Raw genomic sequence first — 13,830 nt, forward strand, 5'->3', positions numbered from 1 at the left:
TCTGTGAGGACTGACGCTGGAGACGATAAGCAAGTACAGGGAGTGAACATGTAATGAAATACAGACAGGAACAGAATACGGACAGCGTGGACAGGGGAAAACAAAACAATATTGCTGACAAAGGGATCTAACCGAGGAACAGACGGATATAGGAGGAGCAATCAACAAGGTAATGGAGTCCAGGTGAGTCCAATGAGTGCTGATGCGCGTAATGATGGTGACAGGTGTGCGTAATGAAGTCTAGCATTGCGCCCTCAAGCGCCAGAGAGGGGAAGCGGGAGCAGGCGTGACAGAAACCCAAATGTAAGCTACAGAGAAAAGCTGGACTTGTGCATAGGAAGAAATTTGCAGCAGGTGTTTCTGATGAATAAACATTGCCATGTTGGTGGTGGGTGGTAACATTTAAATAAAACCCAGCCCTAAAACGAAATGTGGGCTGAAAATAATATGCACATCATCTCATCAGAAAAGACATGTATGACTCATGGAAACATCTGAAGTCACACACATGGATTTGTCACTTCAAGCCCAAATATATCATACTTTGACTAAAACGATGACTTATTGACTTACATCATTGTGCAATTTCATGGGTAAGATCTGGCAATCGTCTTTCAGCTCCAAAAATGGTATTTCTACTGGTGTGGGAGTTTAAGGATCTTTGGCTCTGGGTTTTGATCCACCACCACAAACCATGCTGATATCTTGGTAAAATAGCAACACAACCTGTAGCCTACATAATCATATCACCAAATGACGATTCATGGATTCTTCTTCTTTGGAGTTTAACGGTGGTTGGCATCCAATATGTTGCATCACCGCCTCCAACTGGACTATAATATAAATCCATTAGACTTTGTGATACAAAAAAATATATTAAATAAATAAACTAAACTAAATGAAAATATATATATCAATATAAAAAAGCACCCTTCCAACTAACCATACACTCATTAAAAACCCACTCCCCCATTCAACTACTTCAATGTCCTGGGAGGAAAGGACGCCACCACTCAACACACCCTGGAACTCTTCTGAATTCAAATCTCGTATGCCCAAATACTTCTCTGTAGCTGCCACCACAACATCTATTTTCTATGATTTACGTTCCATTTCTGCGGTACAGTTGATAACTTTGAAAGCTAAGAAGACAACCTTACTGAAACATATATCACTTGTCGGCCTATCCCTCAGTGCTTCTGCACTACTCTGACTCTAGCCACCTCAACCTGCCTCTCTCGCACCGGACACTTCCGATCAACATGGGCACCCCTACAGTTGACACAGAACTTTATCCACCGAAACTACACAATCCTCTATCCCATGCCCTCCAGGACACTTCCCTCCTACAATCTGCTGCGAGAAACAGCGCAGTAGATTCGGCACATAACTGGATAACTGATATATCCTAACATGACTTTGTCGGGTAAATACTCTGACTGAAAATTCCAAATGACTGACAGTGACTCCTCTGTTTCACCACGCTCACCACTGGGTCTGTGTTGCACCAAACTTCGGGAATCACAAACACCAGCAATCTTCAACTTCACTTGCTCCACCTCCACACTTATCACTAGCCCAGAAATTAATCATTTCAATGGTGCCCTGTTCCTAAGAGCAAAGCAATAAACAGATCTTGATCTTGACCCAAGTTGCGTGACACGGACTACCCACTCCCTCTGGTCAGAAGGAACACAAACAAATATTACAAGTCCACTACAGGTTACACTGATTCAACTGCATCCAACTCCTTTCCCATCCACCCTGGAACCACAAATGGATTCGACAAAAGGCAAGGATCTACTTTCTCCAAAAATGTCACTCCTACTGGACCAGATTCTTCTTTATCATGCCCATTGATGCCAGGCTCGGGTTCTAAGCTCTTCACCATGCCTTTCACCTCACTTAACTCGCTCTCATTCACTTTCATTTCCCCCCCAGAACTCGGTCTGGTGCACAGCTCACTCATTTTGCACTTGACACCAATCCTCTTCAACACCCCATCTCCATTTTTGTCGGCATCTTCCTCAAATTCAAATCCAACCTCTGCTTTCCTCATTCTCTTTAACCTCTTTTTCCCCCTCCATTCCTCCTCAGAAATCCACCTTTCTGTGTTCCTGTCCCAATATTCCTCTTCTCTCCACTTTGCTTGCAGCCCGGTGGCATCCAACGTAACTCCATCTCATAAACATCATAAACATCCTGCTCACCTCGGAAACGTTTCTTCTCCAAGCGCCAACATTTTGAGAGCATGAACAACCCTCAAACTCAACTCTGTTTTCTTCTTCTTCTTCCAGATGACAATTCATCAAGACACACAACAACTTGACCCTTTTCTAAGCCCTGCCCCCCTTGGATACTGTTGCAACCTCTGATAATATTTTGCTGGAAAGCCCAACTAAACTAGTGGAGAAAACCAATCACAGTGATCTCAAGCTGTGCTCTTAATACAAGATTAAATTAACCCATTTTGGGGGGGGGGTTATTAAACAACAAATTGACCAACATCAGTTACATTTCTTGAATTGCATTGTGGATGAGGGACCTGCAGTGTGACCAGCAGAAGAGGCAGCAGTGAGAACAGCAGACGAGGCAGCAGAGGGGGGGAGTAAGCCGAAGGGATTTCTGTGGTATTCTTTCCTTTTGCTCTTTGAACATGACCAGGCAGTCAGTGTATCATTGGGGTCAACTTCCCTTCTTTAGAAAGCAGGTCTGCATTCTTTACCTCAATTCTGGCAATAGTATATAGCCCCAACTGGGCATGGTCCAACTTGCCACCCTTCCTCTGTTGGATCCTGATGTTCTTTCTAAGGACTAGGTCTCCAACGACAAAGGTTACTTGATTTCCCTGTGCCAACTTCCATTTTCTCACCTTCTCTTGCTCCTTCTCCACATTCTGTAGTACTATTCTGTAAATGTCTTCCTGCCTTTTCAGACCCTCTGCCAGGATCTCATTTTTCAGGACATCCTCAATGCTTGCATCTGCCTATACCAAAATTAATGTGAATATGTTAACTTTGTAGGTCTACATCAAGGATACATGATGATCATAGAATACCACAGTATGAGTCATAAAACCCATAAAACCTAGCGGTCAAACACGGAAATGGTTCCAATCGTTTTCCCACCATTCATTTTTCCCATAGGAGATTTTAGAAACATGTCAAATACGGGCTGTGTTGTGTAGGCTTACCCTGGCGTGGCGTTTTGGTAACTGTGTAAATCTCTCTAGGACAAGGTGACTTTTTAAACAATATATTTTCCTGTATTTACCCCCTCCCCCCAAAATAAAATGATAATTATTTGCTAATGTGGCTAACATAAAGAACTGGGCGAGACTGTCAAATCGAAGCAAAGGTAGAAATCTGGATTAACTATCTAATGTTAGCTAAATGTAGTAATTCATATATTTTCTACATGTCTTTAAATTGACAATCTGTCAACTGTCTTGTGCAAGTTTTTAATTGACACAATACTTGTTAGCAAAAGTGTCATCTAGACATGACATGCAGGAGCTTGCAGGGATTTATAGTTTTGCATGATGTCTACTTTGGTGCTAATTTAGCATTTTCGAATCTGAGAGTAAATGGATCCAAATATATTGATAAGTCACCTGGTCCGAGAGAGATTTAGTTATCAAAACATCACGCCAGGGTAAGCTTACACGAAACACAACCCTTTATTTTAAGGGTTTCTAAAATCCCCTATGGGAAAAATGAATAGTGGAAAAACAACTGGAACCATTTCCCTGTTTGATCGCTAGGTTTTAGGGGTATTATGACACCTCCACTATTTAAGGGTATGAATTTCAGACTTATTTCTTAATGTACTGGCATCTCAGAAGGATATCAAGCCTCTTTGCCAAACATAAAAAAGTATAGGGAGAACTTTGTCATCATTTGTTTCTTTGTTCTTATTTTAAAAAATGGTAGCATTCAGGAATTTGTTCCATTGTTCTACTTTCAGGTTCATCACTTTGCTAAGGGTCCTTAAAGATATAAAGACGTTTCAAGATTATGTACTTCTAAATTACATTCCCCGTACCTTTGAATCGTGGCATTCATCCTTTCCACCAAACCATTTGTTTGAGGGTGGCACGGGGAACAAAGGCTACCTTCTATTTCCAGCCTCTCACAGACTTCTCTGTTGATCTTTCAAAGTGGGAAAATAATGAATTACATTTACACACTCAAATGTCAATGTTAAAGCATGTGGAAAACATGTGAATGAGAAAAGAGGATACCTGGAATTTACAGGTCAATTTAAGAAAAATGCTGAGCATTAGACTGAAAAGTATTAGTAATGTTTGGACTAAAACTCACCTTGTTCACAAATTCTTTCCCTTGATCAGTTAAAATTATTTTGGGGGTGCCAAACTTGTAGAACAATTTCATAATGCAGTCTGTGACCTCTGTACATTTTGTCTTTAAGGGGAAAGCCTCTGTCCATTTTGTAAAGTAGTCCATCATTACACACAGTGTCGGATTTAGGCATAGGCGACATGGGCAGCCGCCCAGGGCGGCATCTTGCCGGGGGCGGCATGGGTTGCCCACACAAAATAAATAAATAATAATAATACAAATATAAATATTTCGAATGGTGACAATTGCGTGATCGGTTTTCTATCGCTCATTTGCACGTTCTGTCAATGATATCACATCACAGTGTGGGACTGTGGGTCAATTAACCTTGTCGGAGTGGGCGCCCTGATTCTAGTTTGTGAGTTAGGCAGGCTACTGCCTGGGAAGGTCTCCCACTCTGTTAAGGGTGTGTACTGGAGTGTACTGGAGGCGAAGTCAGGTGCAGGAGAGCAGAGTGTAGTGAACAGGCACACTTTTTATTCTGGTCCAACGAAAGCACAAAAGTACATAAATTTGCCCAAACACGGAACATAGACAAAAGTATAGTGCGTAACAATACCCACATAACATAAATACAACTTCACACAAAGGCATGGAGGGGAACAGAGGACTAAATACATGTAGTGTGATTAGGAAATTAAAACCAGGTGTGTATGGAACAATATGAAAAATGGAGCGGCGATGGCTAGAAAGCCGGTGACGTCGATCGCCGAACGCTGCCTGAACAAGGAGAGGAGCCAACTTCGGCGGAAGTCATGACAGTACCCCCCCCGACGCGCGGCTCCAGCGGCGCGACGACACCGGCCTCGGGGACGACCCGGAGGGCGAGGCGCAGGGCGATCCGGCCGGCGACGATGAAATTCACGCAGTAGTTCAGGGTCCAAAACATCCGCAACCGGGACCCAGCACCTCTCCTCTGGACCGTACCCCTCCTACTCCACGAGATACTGAAGGCCCCGATCAGACACTATATCCTCAGGCACCCCGTAGTGCCGGAAGACGTGAGTAAACAGGGCTTCCACAGTCTGTAGGGCTGTAGGAAGACCATGCAGAGGGAGGAGACAACAGGACTTAGAGAAACGATCCACAACGACCAGGATCATAGTGTTTCCCTGTGAAATAGGAAGATTGGTTAGAAAATCCACTGACAGGTGGGACCAAGGTCGTTGTGGAACGGATAAGGGATGTAGCTTACCTCTGGGCAGGTGTCTCGAAGCCTTACACTGGGCACACACCGAGCAGGAGGAAACATAAACCCTCACGTCCTTTGCCAAGGTGGGCCACCAGTACTTCCCAGTCAGACAGCGCACCGTCTGACCGATCCCCGGATGACCAGAGGAGGGTGACGTGTCGGCCCAATAGATCAACTGGTCACGGACAGCAGACGGAACGTACAAACGCCCGACGGGAAACTGGAGGGGAGCGGGCTCTGTACGCAACGCCTGCTCAATGTCCACGTCTAGCTCTCACATGACCGGCGCTACCAGGCAGGAGGCAGGGAGAATGGGAGTCTGATCCATGGGCCGCTCCTCTGTTTCATACAGCCGGGACAGTGTGTCTGCCTTCATATTCTGGGAACCTGGTCTGTAGGACAGGGTAAACACAAAACGGGTAAAGAACATGCCCCACCTTTCCTGACGAGGAGTCAGTCTCCTCGCTGCCCGGATGTACTCCAGGTTGCGGTGGTCAGTCCAGATGAGGAAAGGGTGTTTAGCCTCCTCAAGCCAATGTCTCCACGCCTTCAACGCTTTAACCACAGCCAACAGCTCCCGGTCCCCCACATCATAGTTACGCTCCGCTGGGCTGAGCTTCTTCGAGAAGAAAACACAAGGGCGGAGTTTCGGGGGCGTACCCGAGCGCTGTGAGAGCACGGCTCCTATCCCAGCCTCGGACGCATCCACCGCCACTATTTACGCCAAAGAGGGATCCGGATGGGCCAGCACGGGAGCCGAGGTAAACAGAGCTCTCAGGTGCCCAAAAGCCCTGTCCGCCTCAGCCGACCACTACAACCGTACAGGACCCCCTTCAGCAGTGAGGTAATGGGAGCAGCCACCTGGCCAAAACCCCGGATAAATCTCTGGTAGTAATTGGCAAACCCTAAAAATCGCTGCACCTCCTTTACCGTGGTGGGAGTCGGCCAATTACACACGGCTGCAATGCGGTCACTCTCCATCTCCACCCCTGATGTGGAAATGCGATACCCTAGGAAGGAGACGGCCTGCTGAAAGAACAGGCATTTCTCGGCCTTGACGTACGGGTCATGCTCCAACAGTCGTCCAAGTACCCTGCGCACCAAGGACACATGCTCGGCACGTGTAGTGGAGTATATCAGAATGTCATCGATATACACCACTACACCCTGCCCGTGCAGGTCCCTGAAAATCTAATCTACAAAGGATTGGAAAACTGATGGACCATTCATCAACCCGTACGGCATGACGAGGTACTCATAATGCCCTGAGGTGGTACTAAACACTGTCTTCCACTCGTCTCCCTCCCGGATACGCACCAGGTTATATGCACTCCTGAGATCCAGTTTAGTGAAGAAGCGCGCCCCATGCATTGACTCAATCGCCGTGGCGATAAGAGGTAGCTGGTAACTGTACCTCACCGCGATTTGATTGAGACCTCGATAGTCAATGCACGGGCGCAGACCTCCATCCTTCTTCTTCACAAAAAAGAAACTCGAGGAGGCGGGTGAAGTGGAGGACCGAATGTACCCCTGACGCAGGGATTCAGAGACATATGTCTCCATAGCCACCGTCTCCGCTTGCGACAGGGGATACATGTGACTCCTAGAAGCGCAGCGTCTGCCAGGAGATTTATCGCACAATCCCCCCGTCGATGAGGTGGTAATTGAGTCGCCTTCTTTTTACAGAAGGTGAGAGCCAAATCGGCATATTCTGGGGGGATGCTCACGGTGGAGACCTGGTCTGGACTTTCCACCGTGGTAGCACCAGCGGAAACCCCTACACACCTCCCCGAGCACTCTCGCGACCACCCCGCGAGAGCCCTCTATTGCCAGGAAATGGTGGGATTATGATGTGCCAACCAGGGAATGCCTAGTACCACGGGAAATGCTGGACAGTCAATGAGGAAGAGACTGATTTTCTCCTCGTGACCCCCCTGCGTCTCCATGGCCAGGGAGATGGTGGCCTCCCTGATTAGCCCGGACCCTAATGGTCGACTATCCAGAGCGTGTACCGGGAAAGGTCTAACTACAGAAATAATGGGGATCCCTAAACTAAGGGCTAACACTCTGTCTATAAAATTCCCAGCTGCGCCTGAATCGACGAGCGCCTTATGCTGGGAATGTGGGGAAAACTCAGGGAAACAAACAGGTACAAACAGGTGGTCAACAGAGGACTCTGGATGAGTGTGGTGCAGACTCACCTGGGGTGACGCCAGAGTGCCCTGCCTGCTGCCTCGACTCCCAGAGGGACCGACACGGCACCGACCGGCAGTGTGCCCTCTGCGGCCACAGATGGTGCACGTGATGGCTCCTCCTCCAGCCTCCCTACGTGCAGCCCCTCCCAGCTCCATGGGCACCGGCGCGAGGGTGCTGGAAGATGGAACCGACAGAGCCCCCTCTGGAAGTCCGCAGGTGACCAGGTGATGGTGGCATCCCTGCAGGCCAGCTCACGTCGGATGTCCTCGCGCAGGCTGTATCGGTAGTGGTCGATGAGGGCCCTGTCGTTCCAGCCTGCTCTGGCGGCCAAGGTCTGGAATTCCAGGGCGAACTCCTGGGCGCTCCTTGTCCCCTGCCTCAAATGGAAGAGCCGTTCCCCCGCCGCTCTACCTTCGGGCGGATGGTCGAAGACGGGTGAACTCCTCGAAGTGGTCCAACGCCGCGTCTCCTTCTCTCCACACGGCGTTTGCCCACTCCAGAGCTCTCCCCGAGAGGCATGAGACGAGGGCAGACACTCTCTCCCTTCCCGAGGGAGCTGGGTGAACGGTGGCCAGGTAGAGGTCCAGTTGTAAAAGGAACCCCTGGCACTGTGCTGCCGTCCCATCATAGTCCCTGGGAAGGGAGAGACGCATCCCACTGGGACTGGCTCCGGACGGGACGGGTAGAAGTATCCCCGGTTGCGCTGGTCGAGGCACTGGAGAGACTTCCTGTCTCTCCCAGCGGTCCATGGTCTGGACAACGCGATCCATCATGGCACCAAGATGATTTAACATTGCAGAGTGTTCCTGGACGTGCTCCTCGACTCCTCTAACCGGGGTACCTGCTCCTGCTGCTCCTGCTGCTCCTGCTGATGAAATCAGCCAAGACTTCAGGAAAAAATGGTAGACCTCCACAAGTCTGGTTCATCCTTGGGAGCAATTTCCAAACGCCTGAAGGAACCACGTTCATCTGTACAAACAATGGTACGCAAGTATAAACACTCTGGGACCACGCAGCCGTCATACTGCTCAGGAAGGAGACGCTTTCTGTCTCCTAGAGATGAACGTACTTTGGTGCGAACAGTGCAAATCAATCCCAGAACAACAGCATAGGACCTTGTGAAGATGCTGGAGGAAACAGGTACAAAAGTGTCTATATCCACAGTAAAACGATTCCTATATCGACATAACCTGAGAGGCCGCTCAGCAAGGAAGAAGCCACTGCTCCAAAACCGTCATAAAAAAGCCAGACTACGGTTTGCAACTAACTGCACATGGGGACAAACATCGTACTTTTTGGAGAAATGTCCTCTGGTCGGATGTAACAAAAATAGAACTGTTTGGCCATAATAACCATCGTTAAGTTTGGAGGAAAAAGGGGGACGCTTGCAAGCCGAAGAACACCATCCCAACCGTGAAGCACGGGGGTGGCAGTATCATGTTGTGAGGGTGCTTTGCTGCAGGAGGGACTGGTGCACTTCACAAAATAGATGGCATCATGAGGGAGGAAAATTATGTGGATATATTGAAGCAACATCTCAAGACATCAGTCAGTACGTTAAAGCTTGGTTGCAAATGGGTCTTCCAAATGGACAATGACCCCAAGCATACTTCCAAAGTTGTGGAAAAATGGCTTAAGGACAACAAAGTCAAGGTATTGGACTGGCCATCACAAAGCCCTGACCTCAATCCTATGGAAAATGTGTGGGCAGAACTGAAAAAGTGTGTGCGAGCAAGGAGGCCTACAACCCTGACTCAGTTACTCCAGCTCTGTCAGGAGGAATGGGCCAAAATTCATCCAACTTATTGTGGGAAGCTTGTGGAAGGCTACCTGAAACATTTGACCCAAGTTAAACAATTTAAAGGCAATGCTACCAAATATTAATTGAGTGTATGTAAACTTCTGACCCACTGGGAATGTGATCAAAGAAATAAAATCTGAAATAAATCATTCGCTCTACTATTATTCTGACATTTCTCATTCTTAAAATAAAGTGGTTATACTAACTGACCTGAAACAGGGAATATTTACTAGGATTAAATATCTGCAATTGTGAAAAACTGAGTTTAAAGGTATTTGGCTAAGGTGTAAGTAAACTCCTGACTTCAACTGTATGAGTCTTATTTTTGTATATATATTTATATAGTTTTAAATGTTATGATTATTAATTTGTGTTCCAAATGTCCAATAAAAATTACAGTTAGTGTAGAATGGTGCTTTTTTTGTGTTGGGGGGGCGCTGAAGGGGGAGGTTCGCCCAAGGGAGCCATACAAGCTAGAACCGCCACTGATTACACATATGTACTAGTACCCCTCAGAGGTTATTTTGGCCCTGGTTAGGTCCATCCCAACCAATTCCCATGGTTCCGTTACTTGACAAAGTAGAAAAGCAAAAAACACCTCTCTCTGCATATTCATTGTTCACAGGCATGACAATGTGTGGGTAGGGGGAGAGTAAATTAACATTATTGGGGTGTAATCTGATGTCTGTTTCAAAACAGTTATTTTCCCCTGGCAGACTGAACATTGAGCTACCTGCAAGAAAGCAATGGGTAAAGGTTTATTATCACCAAAACCATTTGGGGTATAACTGTCCAACAAATCATGAATTAGGTACTGCATCTGAAGACACTATGCTAACTGAAGATGTCTAAAAGTTTCATAATGGAAGTAATTGAGTGTGGCATTGTGGAGTTAGTAAGTAACAGAGACAGAGAGAGAGAGAAACTGCAGAATATTGTGATGACTTCAATTTGACTATTTTAACCTTATGACCTTTCTACAACAAAGCAAGTGCTGGAGACAATGTGTGAGAACATATGATTTGAATATCTTCAGACATACTCACTGAGAAATATCTGCAGCCATTCCTGGCCAGTAATATCCAGCAACAATGGCATGGTGCATTTTATGAACACCACCATGCCCTCCCATGCTGCTGCAGTGGAACTCCACAAAGATGTTGTCAGCCTCTCCAGGAGTCCTCACTACATTTGCCAGGTGCGGTCCTAATTTACTTATTGTAAATCGTCTCAGAGTAGGAGTGCTGATCTAATATCTGGGCCCGTAGTTATTAAGCGTCTCAGAGTAGGAGTGCTGATCTAATATCTGGGCCTGTAGTTATTAAGCGTCTCAGAGTAGGAGTGCTGATCTAATATCTGGGCCCATAGTTATTAAGCGTCTCAGAGTAGGAGTGCTGATCTAATCTCTGGGCCAGTAGTTATTAAGCATTTCAGAGTAGGAGTGCTGATCTAATATCTGGACCCATAGTTATTTTGCGTCTCAGAGTAGGAAATTGGTCCTAACTGGCCGAAAATACTCAGCGTGAAGCAAATTTGGTCCTACTTTTATGCATAGGATAAGAGCATGTTATCAACATTCCTATGACATAAAAGTACTCATTTCTCAGGGTGTATTTAAGAGAGATCGAGAGGTGTCCTAGCCAGTTAGAAGTTGCCAGAATACAGATATGACGGCAAGCAGACACATTTAGGCAGAGGAGAGGGATGTTTTATTAACATTTGATAATGACAATTTAATCAAAAGGTACTGGTTAGATAGGGATGGTATACTTTATGGGACTGACCTTGTCCGTGATGCTAATTCTCCATACAGAGATCAAAGTAATCGCCACTTGACACTTCTTGGCAACAAGAAAAATGCAACAGTGTAACAGCGATGATTTGGGTCCATCACGACCACTATCAGCAGAGCAATCTGTCAAACCCTATGGCACTTACGGCACCTCAAATCATCCAAAGGTTCATTGATTTTTCCCACCACTCAACGTCAGATTATTCAAAAACAAGTTACTTTCATGCAAATCGCTGGTTTTCCGGGAGTTGTTGGTGTCATTGATTGTACTCTCTGCAAAATCATTGCTCCACAAATGAAGAGGACACATTCATTAATGGAAAGCGGTACCACAGTATTAACACCCAAGTGGTTTTTGATGCAGGCTAGATGTCACCTGCTTTGCGACAAGGGATACCCCCAGAGGAGTTGGCTGTTGACCCCTTTTTTATGACCTCTTCCCGGCATTAAGCTCAATTATAACAGGTGAGGTAATAGGCCAAACATTTGTTTTACTGGGCTACAGTATGTAGTGGACATTATCTCAGCATAATTAAAATATTAATCGATATTAAATTACTCACAAAATCACAAGGAGTGTGGTAGAAAGGGGAATAGGCCAGTGGAAGAGGAGATCATCTGCTCCATGGAGAGGTGAGTCAGCCCAAGGATGGTCTGCCACATAATAATGGCTTGTGCAATATTGCACGACATCTGCAAACTACTGCGGATCCCTCTCCCTCCGGATGAAGGAAACCCAGAAACTGACGATGACGACAGTGACGACGATCACAGAGATGGAGACGATAGCGATGATGATGCACCAGCACTTTATCCAACCTTCACTTTAGGGAGGTAGGCTCTCATAGCAATCTTCACACTTCGTTTTGGTGCTGTGTCAGCGCAGGAGAATGGTCTCGCAGAACCCAATATCTAGCTACAGATAAACATTACGCTATTGGAATGGGAGAGCATAATACAGATATGCCATAGCTTGTTAACATTTAAGTATAGGCTAGATTACTGTGAACAAATAAACACACAATATTATTTCTTAAGATGTTTTATTGTAAAAGAATATGATTATTTTATTTATTTTTTTATTTTGAATTTAGCTTTCTCCCACTGCAGCTGAGGAATGTCCTCCTCGGGGTTTGTTGGAACCAGACCTTCTTTGGAGCTGCTGGTGGATTGGGTGTCCTGCGGCAACAGCGAGGTAGAGGTCTCTTGAGACGCTGTGCCAGACTCTGGAGCTGGAGTTGCGCTGCAACAAGATAATTATGTTTTTTTTATGGCAAATAAAATGTATATTTTGTAATCAGATGTTAAAATTCAACAGTAAGCTTATATTATACTTATAGTGCTGCTCGGCGACCTTCAAAAGCGCAGTGTCTTGGCCCTCTACGATGCCCTAGGTAGTTGAACACACATTCAGCTATGGCACTGAGGGGTTAGGTGGAGGGCCACCTCCTGAATGCAGAGAATACCCATTAGACAACAAAATAATTGGGCTGCCTGTCTAAACTCAGCCATAGTGTAATCCTGACAAAGGCTTGGGACAAAGGCTTGAATTTATTATATAATATCTGGGACCAAGGATGGAAGTAAGAAGACAATATTCAGAATAGAGATTCTGACACTGATCACACTTCCAAATTTTGTTTACGCCTAAAACCAAGTTGTTCTTGTGGACGGACTGCTGTTCCTCTGCCCATCCTGTGCTGAAATATTCAGGGTGCGAATTACGGGGGAGCCAGGGGGGATCAGCTCCCCCGAATGAGACGTAGCTCCCCTAAATGCAACAAAAGTCAAAGTTTGGGGGGTCTGTAACTAATGCTAATTTAACCATTCTGCTATTTGTTTTAAAATGTAGTGGTAAATATCTTTTACAGTGGAAAATATGAAAATAAACGTTTCCAAATTAAACGAATACCCCCACCTCTCTGTCATGGTTTAAACCATTTATTTCTGTGGCAGCGCTGAATTTCGGCCTCAGCTGAGTTCCTTCATGCATAGCTTTTCCTTTGTACTTCCTCATTTTCGCTATTTGTTTGCCATGCGTCCTTGATAAAAAAAAATAGCCTTTATTCCAATGCATTAGATCTATCCATCGATTTATCGTTGTTTTCGTTTGTCAGTCAGCTGTTTAGAGCGCTCATTGCTTTGTTTTTCAGTTACGTGCGGGTAGATACTGGTGTTATCTGTGTCATCCGTGGCCAAAATTAGTAGACCGTTTATTCAGCTTTATTATTTTCTATCAATAATTGTTTTCTTTACTGGATCAGCTGACGATGGTCGACAATATCATTAGACAACTAGCATACAGCTATAAACCAATTCGCATCCAATCCATCCAACAAGTCTACGTTAATCACAGTAGTCCTATAAGGTGACTCTTTTGGTTAGAACTGTTTTCACGACGAAACACAATAATACGTTTGCTTATGGAATGCATTTCCGAGATCTCCAAGAACCATGATTCGTACATGTTTTAAGTTAAATGTTAACA

At 45.7% G+C, this 13,830-nt stretch overlaps 1 long non-coding RNA gene across 1 annotated transcript; it reads right to left on the reverse strand.

Annotated features, from left to right (window-relative positions):
• Positions 1 to 12,368: 12,368 nt before the first annotated feature.
• On the reverse strand, positions 12,369 to 13,830 carry LOC106580252 (uncharacterized). The gene is made up of 3 exons (XR_001322847.2): positions 13,261 to 13,830; positions 12,677 to 12,791; positions 12,369 to 12,585 (listed from the first exon to the last, which is right to left on the reverse strand). It is a non-coding gene; the product is annotated as an uncharacterized lncRNA (long non-coding RNA).

The sequence above is a fragment of the Salmo salar genome, chromosome ssa20 (assembly GCF_905237065.1).
Source record: "Salmo salar chromosome ssa20, Ssal_v3.1, whole genome shotgun sequence".
Lineage (NCBI taxonomy): Eukaryota > Metazoa > Chordata > Actinopteri > Salmoniformes > Salmonidae > Salmo > Salmo salar.